The following is a 16,565-nucleotide window of genomic DNA, read 5'->3' as shown; positions in this document are numbered from 1 at the left end:
TTACAATAAGGTTCATTAGTTAAACATTAGTTAATGTATTAACTAACATAAACTAACCATGAGCAATAGATTTGTTACTGTATTTACTAATCTTTGTTAACATTAGTTAATGAAAATACAGTTGTTCATTGTTTGTTCATGTTAGTTCACACTGCATTAACTAATGTTAACAAGATTTTAATGATGTATTAGTAAATGTTGAAATTAACATTAAAAAGATTATTAAATGCTGTAGAAGTGCAGTTCATTATTAGTTCATGTTAACTTATACTAATGAACCTTATTGTAAAGTGTTACCCAATGCGCAATACATTTGTTGCAGTATTTTTTTAATAAGTTAATAAAAATAAAGTTGTTCATTGTTTTTGTTCACAGCGCATTAAATAATGTTAACAAATACAACTTTTGATTTTATTAATGTATGAGTAAATGTTGAAATAAACATTAACTAAGATTACTAAATGTTGTAGAAGTGTTGTTCATTCTTAATTCATGTTAACTAGTTAACTAATGAAACCTTATTGTAAAGTGTTACCGGAAACACTTTACAATTGTTTCGTTTGTTAAAGTGAACTATCAATGGACACTTCATCTACAGCATTTATTAATCTTAATATCAACATTTACAAATACATTTTAAGATCATATGTTGTATCTGTCAACATTAGTGCACTTTGAACTAACATTAAATGCTGTAAGAATTATAATTGCTTTTTGTTAGTTAACGTTAGCTAATGCATTAATTAATGTTAACAAATGAGACTCTATTGTAAAGTGGGTAGCACTTTATTTTACAGTCCTGTTCCCCATGTACATATTATGTACTTATTATAGTAATTACTGTGTAATAACTAGGTAGTAACCCTGAACCTACCCCTATAACTACAGTTACTTTATAACTGTAAACCCTAACGCTCAAAATACTTAATTGGTTTGAGTAGGACAAACTTAAATTGAATAAATTAGTTCAGCTAAATTAACTGTTATGAGTATTTAGAACTTTCTTTTTCTTTTGAGTTCACAGCACTGATATTTTTCAAGTAAACTGAACTGTTTCATTGTTTTGAGTTGTATTAATTTCTTTTCATTTAGACAAGTTGAACTGAAACTGGGCTAGGATTTCTATTTCCCAGCATGCTTTACCCATGGCGCTCGAAAGGGAGAGTAGATGCTAAAATTAAGTGTTATATAGGCTAATGTTTTTTGTGCAAGATTAATGGTAAGGGAGATTTAGTAGTGATTAATGTTTTGTTATGTTTTGTAATGTTTAGAGAGTTACCATCATGGTGACAAGTGGCATATGCGGCTTGCTTTACAAAGAGCAGGTACATGTTTTAAGTTGCTGTACTCATTCAGTAAGTGCTATACCATGCTATTGTTAACACGTTAGACAATTAGCAAGTTGGCATTTTCTGAATTTTCTTATTTTGGAATTTTCTTCACTGTAAAAAGTGAAGTAAATAACTCATTTGATTTGCAAGAACTCAAAATAAACTAAATTAACAATTTTTTTTATCTTAATTCCTATTAAAATGTATGAGTTAGCTAACTCAGTACTTAAAGTTAGGAGCAATTAACACACATGAGTATTACTAACTCAAAATAAATACTAACTCATACATGCTTAACAAAGCCTGAACCTCGTCGTCAGTCCATCAGTCGTATTTTTTAAACTTCATTGTTGATTCGAATAGCAAACATCTCTTACTGCACTACAACAGGCTTTAAAAAAACAGTGGATGAAATAAAATGCTGCATGGAGTCAACCAATCAAAATGCTGCATGAATTCAACCAATTGACATATTCAGCATCCAAGTCCCACCCCCGAAAGTTATAGAACTTTGAAAAAGTTCTACCTAGCAAGCAGGTACTTTCTGAGGGGGAATTTTTTACCTGGTACTTAATTTAGTTCCTGCGGTCGAAACACACCGAGTACCACCCCAAAGTTCTTAGTTCCTGTGGTGTAATTTAAGTGCACTGTAAATTAAAGTGTTATCGAAATAAAATCATATTGTAATATATAAAATTTCAAGTGTGAGAAATTAAGCCTTTTTTTTTTTTTTTTACTTTGATGTGAAAATGGGTTTGACAATGAATATACAGCTGTCATTTAATTGCAATAAATTGCAGAACATTGTAAAACAAATACTGTGAAAGTACAGCAAATTTTTATTTAAATACAGCAAAATTATTACAATGACCTGTCTTTTAAAATGCCACAAAGTCACTTTTTCCACATTCTGATTCCGTAGTTGTGATCCTCTTTTCTCTTTTCCTTTATGGCTACAGGAAGCCGGCTTAGTGCTGGGTGTCTGAGTGAGTTTGCCAGGCTTTCTATGGGAGAAATACATAATTAATGAAGAGTGTGCTATTTCTCTGAACACACAGGGAATCACTCCTTTCAACTTTGTCTCAGACCCCCACCAGGCAGCGTCTGCAGGGTTCTCATGACACACAAACACACACACACACACACACACACACACACACACACACACACACACACACACACACACACACACACACACACACACAGAAGTACGACCCCCCGGTGCCCTCTCCCCCCGTCTCATGCTGAACAGACACAAAGGGAGCAACTCTCTCTCACTGCCTCCTTTTCAATATCTTCCATTCTCTCACCTTCTCCCTCCTTTTCTCTCTCTTGCCCATATTTCTTCTCCTATCGAACTCTAAAGTCTTACTCTCTCCTGTGTGCAGTGGCGGCATGCTGAGGCTAAATTAATTTGGTGGTGCTGCTTTCTTTATTTATTTTCTTTTGTTGCTTTTCAACTTTGTGATTAGTCCATAGCCCCAGATTCATGCTAGACTTGGCAATTCCGTTTGGCAGACAGTGATCTTATCCTGCAGTCAAATATTGTAAGTACATGCTCCCAGTGGGAATCTGTGCCAGGAGAGAGAGAGAGACTAAACGAGCAAAAACTCTCATAAGATAAAAAGCGAAAAACACCACAGAAAAATATTTCTCTGATGTACAGGCGTCCATTAAAAACTCTGAACAAACTAGCTTCTTCTTTCTAATTTGTTTCTTTACAGCTGGAACGAACATTGTGTTATACTAATGTGAAAATGAAAGAATGGCAACTAGTAGCTGGGCATATATTATAAACTCCTTCAAAGTCTTTTATATGGTGTGCACAAATCCTTACATCTGACAGTAAGAGTAAAAGCTCTTTACTAGGAACTGACTCATTCCTTAAAGAACATAAAGGCATCTGAACTATACAGACAGTGAAATGACAAGAAACAAATGGGACGCAGTGCTGCACTTGTGCAGCTCGTAAATAAGGCATACAGCAGGCTGAATATACTGTATGTGCTGAGATTGGTTCTGTCACTTACCTTGGAAAAATGCAGGGCAAATGTGGGTTGATGGAGAAACCAGTGGATCTCTTCTTTCATGCTTAGGTCCACAGGAGAAATGTCGCTGTGAGGCTGTTTTTAAATTCGGGATATAAGTGTAAATATAAAGTTATAAGAGATATATGTAAAGATATAAATGTACAGTTATTTATTATTGAAATAAAATGGCTTTTAAACATACAATATAAATATTCAATTATTGCTATTAAATATTATGTTTAATGACATTTTATTTATAAAACATATAAAATATATTATAATAAAAATACAACAGTAATAATAATAAGTTTATCAATAAGTTTTATACATAAAATCTAATAACAATAATGTCAACAACAAAACAACAACAACAATAATAATATTAATTATGTTATTATGATTGATTATTATGATGATGATTACTGTTATCTTCTTAATGACTACCTAAATCTTGAAAGGGATTTATTACTGAAATAAAATCACTTTTAAACATTCAATTAAATTATTAAATTATTACTATTAAATATTACATTTTTAATTACTTTTATTTATAAAACTTACATACATAACTTACAAACTTACATTTAATAATAATAATAAAATACAACAACAATAATAAAATTATTATTTTTTTATCATTAAGGCTTATACACAACATCTTATAATAATAATAATAACAATCATCAACAAAAAGTGACAATAATAATAATGTTATATTTATTATTATAATTATTATAGGAATACATTAATAATTGCGTAATTTTTAACATTCAATTTAAACATTACATTTTATGAAATATAATAATGAAAATAAAATATTATTTTTTAGAATAATATATAGAATATTGTATTTGTATTATTGTATTTTGTAAAAAAAAAGTAATTCTTATTAAATTATATTTTATAATACTTAATAATAAATGATAAAGATATATGCATTCAAATATATATATATATATATATATATATATATATATATATATATATATATATATATATACAATTTTAATGCATATAATTTTATTATTTATTATATATGTGCACATAATTATTATTATTGTTATTTTTATTATTATAGGAATAACACATGGAAGGGTGTAGGCCTGGGTAAATGTCAAGTTCTTCAAAAATACAGCATCCATTATCTACATATCTTTTGGCACATAACAAATTCCAAATTGGCATATCACTGGGGTGTGTTAAGTATCACTCCTCAAGTAAAAGCAGGTTTACCAGCCACTCAAGTTTGGTGAGATCATTTTCCCTGTTCTGCTTAAGGATTAAAACTTGTAATATTTAATGACTGTTAAATGAAACATTTCATCCATGAGAATGATTCTCTGTTTGATGCAGCTGTTAAAATAAACCTCTGCTGGAATATCGATCGATGTAAATCACTGTTCGTTCTAAGCAGCTCTCTGAAGATCTCTTCCGCAGTTACTCATTTAAAACCTTTCCTTCTGTTCTGGTTCATCTAAGCAAATGTTTTAAAGTAGTGCATGACAAATCGTGGTACACACATTACTGAAGTCATATTAGGTTGTTCTTTGGGTTCGCCAGCCATCTGCTCAGAACATTACACAGAAAAGTCGTCAAAGAAGCTTTATGAATCATTCTCATGATTAAGAGCTGTTAGCTTTGACTCTTTAGCTTGATTCTTAAAACTGTTGTGGCCTTGCAAATCATTGGCAACATTCTAGGGATTCTATTTATGTAATGTGTCCTCGATCTAATTCTCTCAGTGTTAGCCGTTGGCCTGCCTGCCTGACTGTTTTTCTCTCTGTACTGTGTTTGAGGACATGTTTCCCTAATGCTGCCCGACCACTCGCAGCCAGAGAGTCTGGCACAGGAATGATTACCTGTCTGTATGATCAATTACCTGATTACTCTCTGGATACACACTCGTGGCATGTCTCTGGAGTCATGCTTGCACACGCACACTCAACACACACACACACACACACACGGTGGGAGAGACTGAACGCCAGGGCACTTTCTGACAGAAATGGGTTGTGAAAAGAGAGGACAGAGTGAGGGAGAAAAGAAAGAAAGAGAGCTCAAGGAGTTGGCTCTAGGTATTGTGGCTTGTGGCTGGAAAACACTGTTTTGTTTCTTGCTTCAAAATAAGTCTCTCTCCTCTTTATGATGCAAACTCAGTGGTAGGGATATAAGAACATTTAAAACTACCGACCACATTAAAGGGATAGTTCATCCAAAAATTAAAATTACCCCATAATTTACTCACCCTCAAGCCATCCTGGGTGTATATGACTTTCTTCTTTCAGCCAAACACAATCAGACTTATATTAAAATATCCTGGCTCGTCCAAGCTTTATAATGGGAGTGATTTGAGGGTGAGTTTTTGAAGCAAAAAAGTGCATCCATCCATCATGTACGTACTCCACACTGCTCCTCCCCCGGAGCTCGCGCTTGCCTTGAACAGCATAAACACAGTTTACACAGCTAATATAACCCTCAAAATGGATCTTTACAAGATGTTCGTCATGCATGCTGCGTGCATACATCGGATCATGTAAGTATAGTATTTATTTGGATGTTTACATTTGATTCTGAATGAGTTTGAGGCTATGCTGCGTGGCTAAAGCTAACATTACACACTGTTGGAGAGATTTATAAAGAATGAAGTTGTGTTGCATTATACAGACTGCAAGTGTTTAAAAATGAAAATAGCGACGGCTCTCTTGTCTCCGTGAATACAGTAATAAACTATGGTAACTTTAACCACATTTAACAGTACATTAGCAACATGCTAACGAAACATTTAGAAAGACATTTCACAAATATCACTAAAAATATCATGTTATCATGGATCATGTCAGTTATTATTGCTCCATCTGCCATTTTTCGCTATTGTTCTTGCTTGCTTACCTAGTCTGATGATTCAGCTGTACACATCCAGACGTTCTGCCCTTGTCTAATGGCTTGATCATGGGCTGGCATATGCAAATATTGGGGGCGTACACCCCGACTGTTACGTAACAGTCGGTGTTATGTTGAGATTCGCCTGTTCTTCGGAGGTCTTTTAAACAAATGAGATTTATATAAGAAGGAGGAAACAATGGAGTTTGAAACTCAGTGTATGTCTTTTCTATCTACTGAACTCTTGTTATTTAACTATGCCAATATAAATTCAATATTTAATTCTAGGGCACCTTTAATAAAGGCCTTCTGAAGCGAATCGATGCATTTGTGTAAGACAAATATCCTTATTTAAAACATAAAGTTAAATAACGAGCTTAAGGCGCGACAGCCATACGCATTCGTCGTATGTCCAAAAAGTGTTAACTTCCGTGACGTAGTACACAATGCCATGACGTTCTACACTACTCCATGACGTACTACACTATGTCCTACATTATAACACATAGTACGTCATGTCGTTAGGCTTGTTCGAGATGCATCGGTGCTGTGCAGACTGATCGGCGTATGACATCAAAGTACCGTGAGGGCGTTTGAATAGCATACGACTACTTATGCTTTTGAATCGCTTTCGCGGTACTTTTAATGTCATATGCTGATCGGTCTGTTCTGCGCCGATGCATCTCAAACAAGCCTATAGTGTACTACGTTGCGGAAGTTAACGTACATCAGGTGCGTATGACTGTTGTGCCGGAAGCTCGTTATTTTACTTTATAAAGTTTTAAACATGGACATTTGTCTTATGCATCGATTCACTTCAGAAGGCCTTTATTAACCCCCCCGAGCCACGAGTATGTTTTATGATCGACAGATGCATTTTTTTGGACTTCAAAAACTATTTTTAATATAACTCTGATTATGTTTGGCTGAAAGAAGAAAGTCACATACACCTAGGATGGCTTGAGGGTGAGTAAATTATGGGGTAATTTTCATTTTTGGGTGCACTAACCCTTTAAATCCAGTTACTTTTCCTAAGTTGATGTACCTATTGAAACAATTTGTTTTACTTGCTGTTTCAATAGATAATACATAAACATAGGAAATTATTAACAACAACAACATTATTATTATTGTTGTTGTTGTTATATTAATATAATTTAAATATTTTACATTTAAAAAGAGTCATCAATATTTTTGATCAGTTTGGTTTGTGGAAGACTGAATTTTAAATAATGATTATTAAATTATTTAATGAATTATTGAATTTTTTTAAAATTAAATTATTATTGAATTTTAACAACAACAACAATTATTATTAAATATTATTATTATTGTTGTTGTTGTCATAATAACTATTGTTTTTGGTAAAATATTCTAAATATTTGTACAATTAAAAAGGGTCATCAATATTTTTTATCTGTTTGGTTCATAGAAGACTGAATTTTAAATAATGATTATTAAATTATTCAATAATTAAATTATTATTGCATTTTTATAATTTTATGAATAAAAAGGTCAACATATTTTATATCAGACTGTTTTAATCAGTTAAACTGAAAAGCATTGTGCAGTTATCTCATTGCTAACAATTAAATTAAGTGACAATTAAGCAAACTGCCTTGATACTTGATATCCACTTGATATTTGCTCTACTCCAATATGAGTCTAAAAAATAAGATTTGTGATTTTTTTTTCCATATCCACTACAATGGACTGAAGCAACGTAAAAGTGCTATTTTAACCATACTGCTGATCTAGAGTTCACAGCATGTGAATTAGTTTTGTAGAGTGTGTGTTGCTGTATGTTCACTCATTTCATATTCACTGTTTCTGTCTCAAATTTTTTTTTTTTTTTTTTTTTTTTTTTTTTAAGTGAATAGTCACTTTGAGGACAAATAAAATCATAATGATAATAAAAGGTAAAAAGTGGCCTTACTCCTCATCCTGTCTATAGTCGGTTAGCCACGCTAGTTTAAGTTAGGGGGGGTCATATCTTCATTGTGATTTGTTGATCAGGGACTAATCAGTGACCAGACATTACTCATTTTATAAAAAAACAACATTTTCTTTTTTTCTTTTTTATTGCTTTAAACAAAAAAAACAAACATGTGATGTCCATTCCAGTGGGCCCAGGAGTTAACAGTGTCTGATGGCACCTGTAAAATTTGCACTGATTTGTAGCCAGTGACATTAGGAGTGAGACCAAGAACTATTTGTTATAATAACCTCAGTTTGACCTTCTTGTATCATTTTTTTTTTTTTTTTTCAGATAAACGCACAGGTGCATGCGCATCAACAGACCCCTTGACTAGCAGCATGACAGTTTGCAGCAGCTGAAAGTAGGTTTACAGTTACAGAGGAACACACTAACCTTCCTGAACCCTCGCACACACCGGCCCATCAAATCCCTTACAAGAGAAACACATTAGACTCTCCTAAATCACACACTCACTGACATACACACATATACTGACTGGCAAACCCATATGACCACGACTAGAGTGTGATTATACAAGCTACTGCCCGGAGGGATTTATGGGTAAAGATGGTGCATCTGAGAGATGGAGAGATTACACAACAGAGACAGCTGTCAAGTCATACATTTCTCCATTACTCACATCATCAGGTCTACAGGTGGAATTATTTTTTTTACACTAGAAAAATCCATTTTATCAAGATATCAAAATATTTTCAGACTGTGTTTACAAAAGAGGTTGACAGTGAAAAGATATTCAGAAAGCACTATGACCAGAACGGTGAAAGATACTGTGAAGGAAATTGCTCACTTCAGGAGAGGAAAGATATATATTTTACAAGGGAGAAAGAGAACTGGTCTTAGCACATTTTCTAAGCCAGTCTTGTAGAGCAATCACACATATTAGACTGAAGGAGACAGGGCTGACTGCACACACACACACACACACACACACACACACACACACACACACACACACACATGCTGTAGACTGTAAGTGTTCTGAAATGAGAAGTCTTCACGATGATATGGTTTAAATGAGATTATCTTCCCCACACAGCCATTGCACAAACCCAGACTGAGGGAGAGCAGCTCTTTATGACAGCGAAGGCTTGATCTGGGGGGTTCTGGATTTCTATCCATGCTGATTGAGCCAAAGCAGATTCTTTTACATTCATAAGATTCATAAGCGTGATACTTCCATAGAGCTCATCTGCATTATCAGCAGGTGCTATAAAATGAAGGAAGACAGCAATGTTGTCATCAGTATGTTTGAATTATTCATGTGCAATTAAGCAGTGGCAAATATCATATCACAATGAGTTATTGCTCATTAAAGTGTGAGATAAAAATGCTCAAAATACATAAATAAATAACCTTAGTGAGTCATTTATTGTCTGACGTATAAGGCTGTTTGTCACTCTAAAGATGTAGTTGAGCTTTTACATTAAGGTATTAAGATGCTCTGGGTCATCCCATGACTGTGATTTGTGACTTATAAGAGAGACATTATATGCATGACATCATGCACGGAGAGTAAAGCAAATCCCCTGCTACATTGTTGATCCCTTGTTATACAATATTATACACACTGCAATGTTTGCAATTGCACTGTCTTTTTTCCATAGGCCTGTTCATTCACACATTTTAATTGAGTTAATTTGGCCTGTTTAGATGGGAAAAAAAGAGTTGTTTACTGATAATAAGTTACAATATTTAGGGCAATTTTAAATCCCATCCTAAATGTATTCTGCAGATCCTGCAACTTTTTGCATTAGAGATTAGATATACAAGCATTAGAGATACAAATCCCACTACCTCTTATAAGAAGTATTAGAAGATTTATTTACTTATTTATAATTATGCCCATTTAATTTGAAGTTTATTTAATAGTAAAAAATGACAATACTTTTTAAAATAAATTTGATTTTTTTACTTGTTTAAAATTAACGAAAGCGCACAAATTAAAGGGTTAGTTCATCCAAAAATGAAAATTTTCTCATTAATTACTCACCCTCATGTCATTCCACACCCATAAGACCTTTGTTCATCTTCGGAATACAAATTAAGATATTTTTGATGAAATCCAAGAGGGTTTTTTTATCCCCAATCAAAGCGTTCACCGCGCTCTCCCAGCTAATGAGGTGCAATAACCTATATTTCAATTAAGAATACAAAGAAATTTTTTTATTTTTATCCCCCATATCAACATAATTACTGTCATTCAAGGTTCAGAAAGGTAGTAAAGATATCGTTAAAATAGTCAACGTGATTAAAGTACCGGCGTTATGACGTAGAACACGGAAGCGCTGAATGTAAACAGCATAGGGGAATCGTTATTTTTATTTTGTTTTTGCACACAAAAAGTATTCTCATCACTTCATAACATTAATGTTGAACCACATGGACTATTTTAACGATGTCTTTACTACTTTTCTAGACCTTGAATGATAATGGTAATTACATTTCTTTTTATGGGAGATTAAAAAAACCTCTCAGATTTCTTCAAAAATATCTTAATTTGTGTTCCGGAGATGAACGAAGGTCTTGCAATGACATGAGGGTGACAGAAATTAATTTTTTGGGTGAACTAACCCTTTAAAGGTCCACTGAAGTGCCTTTGAAACGTGCAGCTTTATTTATTGTGTTGACGTAATTTCCCATGAAACAGGAAGACATGGCGGGATATATCTAGAAGCTCCTCTCTTTTTTCAAAATAGCCAATAGCGTTTCGCCTAGATCACAGCTTGGCCAGAGCCATTAAAGGGGGGGTCTAATGCTATTTCATGCATCCTGACTTATGTACACTGTTAAAGAGTTGCATTCTCATGCTAAACATGGCCAAAGTTTCAAAACATGAGTTGGAGGTATGCAGCCAATTTAGGGGCTGCACCCTTTCGAAGGCTGCGTACATCATCAAGGCAGTCTCATGTAAGTAAAATAATCATTAGATTGCAACAAAAGAAAGAAATTACAGTCAATTTTATTATGGTTACTTTTCTTAAATAAGACATCCTTGATGACGTATGCAGCCTTCAAATGCGACCTCCGGAGGACGCAGCCTCCGAAATGAGATGCAGCTCCAGTCACCAAAGAGTGTGTTTTTGGTTGTGAGGGAAAGATTACTCCCTCGCAACTTTTTGATTTCAGGGGGACTTTAAGGGTTAGTGACAGGCACAAAAGAATCAAATGTCATAAAATGAATAGAAAATAAAATAGCTCATATACTACTTTATCTGTCCTAAGTCTGACAATAATCATTTTCTGAAGGTTAAGTGCCTCCTGAAAAATGACTTTCACATTTTCTAAGCATTTCAAGTCCTATATTTGTATCCTATTCATGGAAAGTGCCTGTTAGTCCAACATATGACTTCTAATTCCAGACATGAGAATGTTCATATTTCGTGTTGGAATGTTGGATCTGTGTTGCCACAATCCAAAGGTCAAGCAGCAGCTGTGACATGCTGCCCGCTTCTTTTTCATCAAAGAATCCTTCTGGAGGGAAGTCAGTCAATAGCAGGCAATAGGAGTCGACCTTGTGCGGTCGGCCCAGCATGTGTGATATATGCTAATGTATGTACATTTAAACTACAGGAAGCTGACATTAATTAACGCATAATGATGTGCACACAAAGGTGCTTTGCTGTACTGTGTATCTCTGAAAGATGTGTTGACGACCCACTGTAAAATAATTGAAAGTCTAGGCTTAATAACTGCAGTGTGAAGGTGGAGCCATTGACCAAGCACTCAAGAGTAATGGCTGTATAAGAGAAGGTCCCTGAGGACAAAAAAGACAGAGGCATTGAGACATCTGTCCACATATCTCAAGGACATACAGTCTGTGCCAACATACATGTCATGTACAACATACATTCTGTATTTTTGAATATATTTATATAAATTTCTATCCATCTGCTCATCTATCTATCTATCTATCTATGTCTGTCTGTCCATCCGTCCATCCATCCATTATCTATCTACAGTATCTATCCATCCATTATCTATCTGTCTGTCTGTCCATCCGTCTACAGTATCTCTCCATCCATCCATCCATCCATCCATCCATAATCTATCTACAGTATATATCTATCATCCATCCATTATCTATCTACAGTATCCATCCATCCATCCATTATCTATCTATCTACAGTATCCATCCATCCATCCATCCATAATCCATCCATTATCTATCTATCTACAGTATCCATCCATTATCTATCTACAGTATCCATCCATCCATCCATAATCCATCCATCCATTATCTATCTATCTACAGTATCCATCCATCCAGTATCTATCCATCCATCATCCATTATCTATCCATCCCCAGTCTGTCCGTTTGTTTGTCTGTCCATCCATCCATCCATCCATCCATCCATCCATCCATCCATCCATAATCTATCTACAGTATCCATCCATAATCTATCTATCTATCTATCTATCTACAGTATTTATCCATCCATCCATCCTCAGTCTGTCCATTTGTTCATCCATCCATCCATCCATTATCTATCTATCTATCTATCTATCTATCTATCTATCTATCTATCTATCTATCTATCTATCTATCTATCTATCCTCTGTCTGTCCGTCATCCATCCATCTATCCATTATCTATCTATCTACAGTATCTATCTATGCATCCATCCATCCATCTAGCCATCCCCGGTCTGTCCATTTGTCCGTCCATCTATCTATCTATCTATCTATCTATCTATCTACAGTATTTATCCATCCATCCATCCATCCATCCTCAGTCTGTCCATTTGTTCATCCATCCATCCATTATCTATCTATCTATCTATCTATCTATCTATCTATCTATCTATCTATCTATCTATCCTCTGTCTGTCCGTCATCCATCCATCTATCCATTATCTATCTATCTACAGTATCTATCTGTGCATCCATCCATCCATCCATCCATCCATCCATCATCTATCCATCCCCGGTCTGTCCATTTGTCCGTCTATCTATCTATCTATCTATCTATCTATCTATCTATCTATCTATCTATCTATCTATCTATCTATCCTCTGTCTGTCTGTCTGTCCATACATTCATCTATCCATTATCTATCTATCTATCTATGCATCCATCCATCCATCATCTACCCCGTCTGTCCATTTGACCGTCCGTCCATCCATAATCTATCTATCTATCTATCTATCTATCTATCTATCTATCTATCTATCTATCTATCTGTCTATCTATCCGTCTGTCCGTCCGTCCATCATCTGTAGTACCCATCCATCCATCCATCCATCCATCCATCCTCTGTCTGTCCATTTGTCCATCCATCCATCCATTGTCAATTTGTCAAAATGTCCACACACATACTGTATATATGTACTTGTGTGTGTGTTACATAATGTCTCTATAAAGTATATTTAGTGTATAATGTAAAATGCAAGTGGACTACTGTAATATAGCATTACAGTGATTATACAGGATTACAGTATAGTGAGCATTGTCTGATTATACCTATTCTGTCTACAAACGTTTTAATGATTGAGGACATGGTTGTTCTCCCAACATTCGACTACCTTCTGACCTGCCTCAGCCTCAGTTTTCCAAATGAAGCTTCATGAGATGCACCTCTGAGCTATTTTAGAGAACTGGTTGATCATTTGTTGAGCTAAAGCTTTACATTCCCCTTCATTAGTGAAATTCAAAATTCACCTCCGCAATTCATCAATTCATTTACAAAAAAAAAGTCTTATAGAAATGTATAGAAAATATACTTGACAGTTTATAACAACTAGTTGAACCATTTTGAATTTAAAGGCTTACACTATGAGCTAATGCCTAGATGTTTTGTTTTGATGTTTTGACATAAGCAATTGATAATGTGGGAAACAGCAGGCAATTGTACATAATCAATTGCATGAATGTACCAAAGCATTTGCAGTTTGTTTGAAAGAATGAGAAATCGCTTTTATGATGTGCACAAGTGACTAGATGATGTGGAGGTTGAACAAGTAGTTTTGAGAATTTCAATTGTGATCTGAGAAATTCACCAAAGCGACTGAGAAAAACTGTAATTTCATTTACGAACAATAACCATTGCTGTTTAGTGAGACAAAAGTGGATGTTGGCTAAACATATTGACTAAAAGAGATCTGTCAATCAAATATGGAGATGACTGAGATGTACGTATGATATGGCAGATATGTGGCATTTATGTAAGCATGTTTTCATGCTGCTAAAAGCCATTTAGTGACCTCATTGAAGGGCGAATGCACATAATCTCCATTTCAGATGAGAGAAATCATCAATGTGAAAAGAGGGGTTGTCGGTAGGGGTCTGGCAAAATGTAACCACACACACACAGAGAGACACACACCTGAGGGCAGGTGATCATCTTCCTCTCCATGAAGCACCACATCCACGAGAGATCAGGTTGTCATGGTAACTGACCTACAAGCTGATTAAGGGAGCTCTGATAGAGAGAGTGTGAGTGTACGGTGGTGAAAATGAGACATTACGCTCAGACAAAGAACGACATCAAACACGTCTTCTGCTTTTTTAAATGGCTGAAAATTGCAGCTGAATTTCAATCACAGATCATCAGTTCACACCTTGAGCGGCAAACCAGCAAACCTGATGAGATATTTAAGGGAAAGAAAATCATATTTAACGTGTAACTGAAGGTCACAGTCACTTCAGCTGGACTGGTCTGACTATTTTCTGCCTGTGCCTCTTAGCTGAAAAGAGATTGTTAGTTTATATAGCCTACATCAATGAATTTGATTAGTTTTACAAAAAATTATGCTTGTGGTCCAGTATATTTTGTCTTTACAGCCTGAATAAATAAACATTAAAAAAATTATTAAACAAAAAGATGCAGATGTTAACAATGTTAGAGTTTTAAAATCAGATTGTTTGAACAGAAAAAATAACCCTTGAAATAATGAGGACAAAACCTTATATACACACAAAAAAAAACCTCACCCACATATGTAATCTTTTTTAATTTATCACTTGACTTTTTTTCTTATTAACAATATAGAGATTTCCTCAGTCAGTCCTTTGTTTAAATCACTCCTTGCTATGAAGCGCCATCTGCTGTTAGTAAAAGTACCATACCCTTTAAGAAGAGTCTTTTCTTTCTAAAGTCGTCACCTTTATTTATATAGCGTTTTATACAAAAGAGATTGTTTCAAAGCTGCTTTACAGTGATAACAGGAAACTTATTCAATGATGCAAACAGAGTTTAATTCGGCTGTACAGCAGCTCTAAAAGAAAATAGTGTCATTGTTCAGCTGAAGTAAGATTCAGTTCTGTTGTAAAGATCATCAGTTATTACAGTTTGTCTCAATCACTTTATTTGGCACCATTCTCAAAACAGTCTTAACCTTCTCTTAACTGTAAGTTCAATTGTCACAACAGTTCACTGAAACATCAGAACGCTCGCATGTCTGCAGTTACTCGTCCAAAACATTTAATTCATGCTTCAAAACCTAGTTTTGTAAATTGGTCAATGCCACCAAAATAAAAAGTCTCTTTGTCATCGTGTGAGCCATACTGCTCAAACTGTTTAGATGGTTTTTCACCATGGAAATATTTTTTTGCTTTCTACTTTTTAGTTGACACTGTCTGTTTTCTACACCATAAAAGAATGTCAGTTTTGTATGTATTGTATGTGAATGCTATTGTGTTTCTCACACTGAGCTTTTTAGATGCAGATTTCAGCAGTAAATAAAAACTTACTAGGAAAAGTCAATTCTATAGTACTCAAAGAAAATAGACACACTTTATATTAGGTGTCCTTATCTACTACTTACATTAAAAAAAAAAATAAGTACAGTGTACTTATTGTGTTCATTTTGTATTGCAAAACACTTTTGCTGCTATTGAAGTGGATACGGGTAAAGTTAAAAATGGCAGTGATTGTGCTGGGCAAACTCCATATAGCCTACTGTATGCTTCCAAACTTGATTGGTTGATTGGTAAGATTGTTATTCCTATTCATTACAATGGCAGGCCGTTTGTCAATTCAGCAGACATTACAAACATTCCATGTCACAGGTATTTATGGAATATATATGCATATCTGACAGATTTTGATAACTGAATGGATGATTTTGCATTTGGAGGCTCACACGATAAAAGAATGTTTAGAAGTTATTGTGCAAATGGTAGACAGTTGGACTTAGTCTTTTGCACATATGCCAAAAAACATGCAAATTGCTTAAATCAATAAGAAACTCAAATCTGTAGAATTCAAATATTTCATCCAGTTCCTTTGCTTGAAGATCGGATTCATCACGCCAGTATGAAGACGAAGCTGGTCATAGGGGTCTGCGCAGAGGACTTCTCTGGTTCTTTTGGTCTTTGTTGAGGATC

The 16,565-nt window shown here is 34.6% G+C and overlaps 1 protein-coding gene across 1 annotated transcript in view; it reads left to right on the top strand.

The window, feature by feature from the left end:
* rnft1 (ring finger protein, transmembrane 1) overlaps positions 1–16,565 on the top strand; it is a 46,314-nt gene that overhangs the window by 2,711 nt on the left and 27,038 nt on the right. The window contains exon 2 of the mRNA XM_048181621.1: positions 8,511–8,580. The gene's annotated coding sequence lies outside the window, so the exon portion shown is untranslated. The remainder of the gene's footprint in view (positions 1–8,510; positions 8,581–16,565) is intronic.

The sequence above is a fragment of the Megalobrama amblycephala genome, linkage group LG2, assembly GCF_018812025.1.
Source record: "Megalobrama amblycephala isolate DHTTF-2021 linkage group LG2, ASM1881202v1, whole genome shotgun sequence".
NCBI classification, from domain to species: Eukaryota; Metazoa; Chordata; class Actinopteri; order Cypriniformes; family Xenocyprididae; genus Megalobrama; species Megalobrama amblycephala.
Note: the sequence above shows the minus strand (reverse complement) of the source record. Positions and strands in the feature narration are given on the sequence as shown.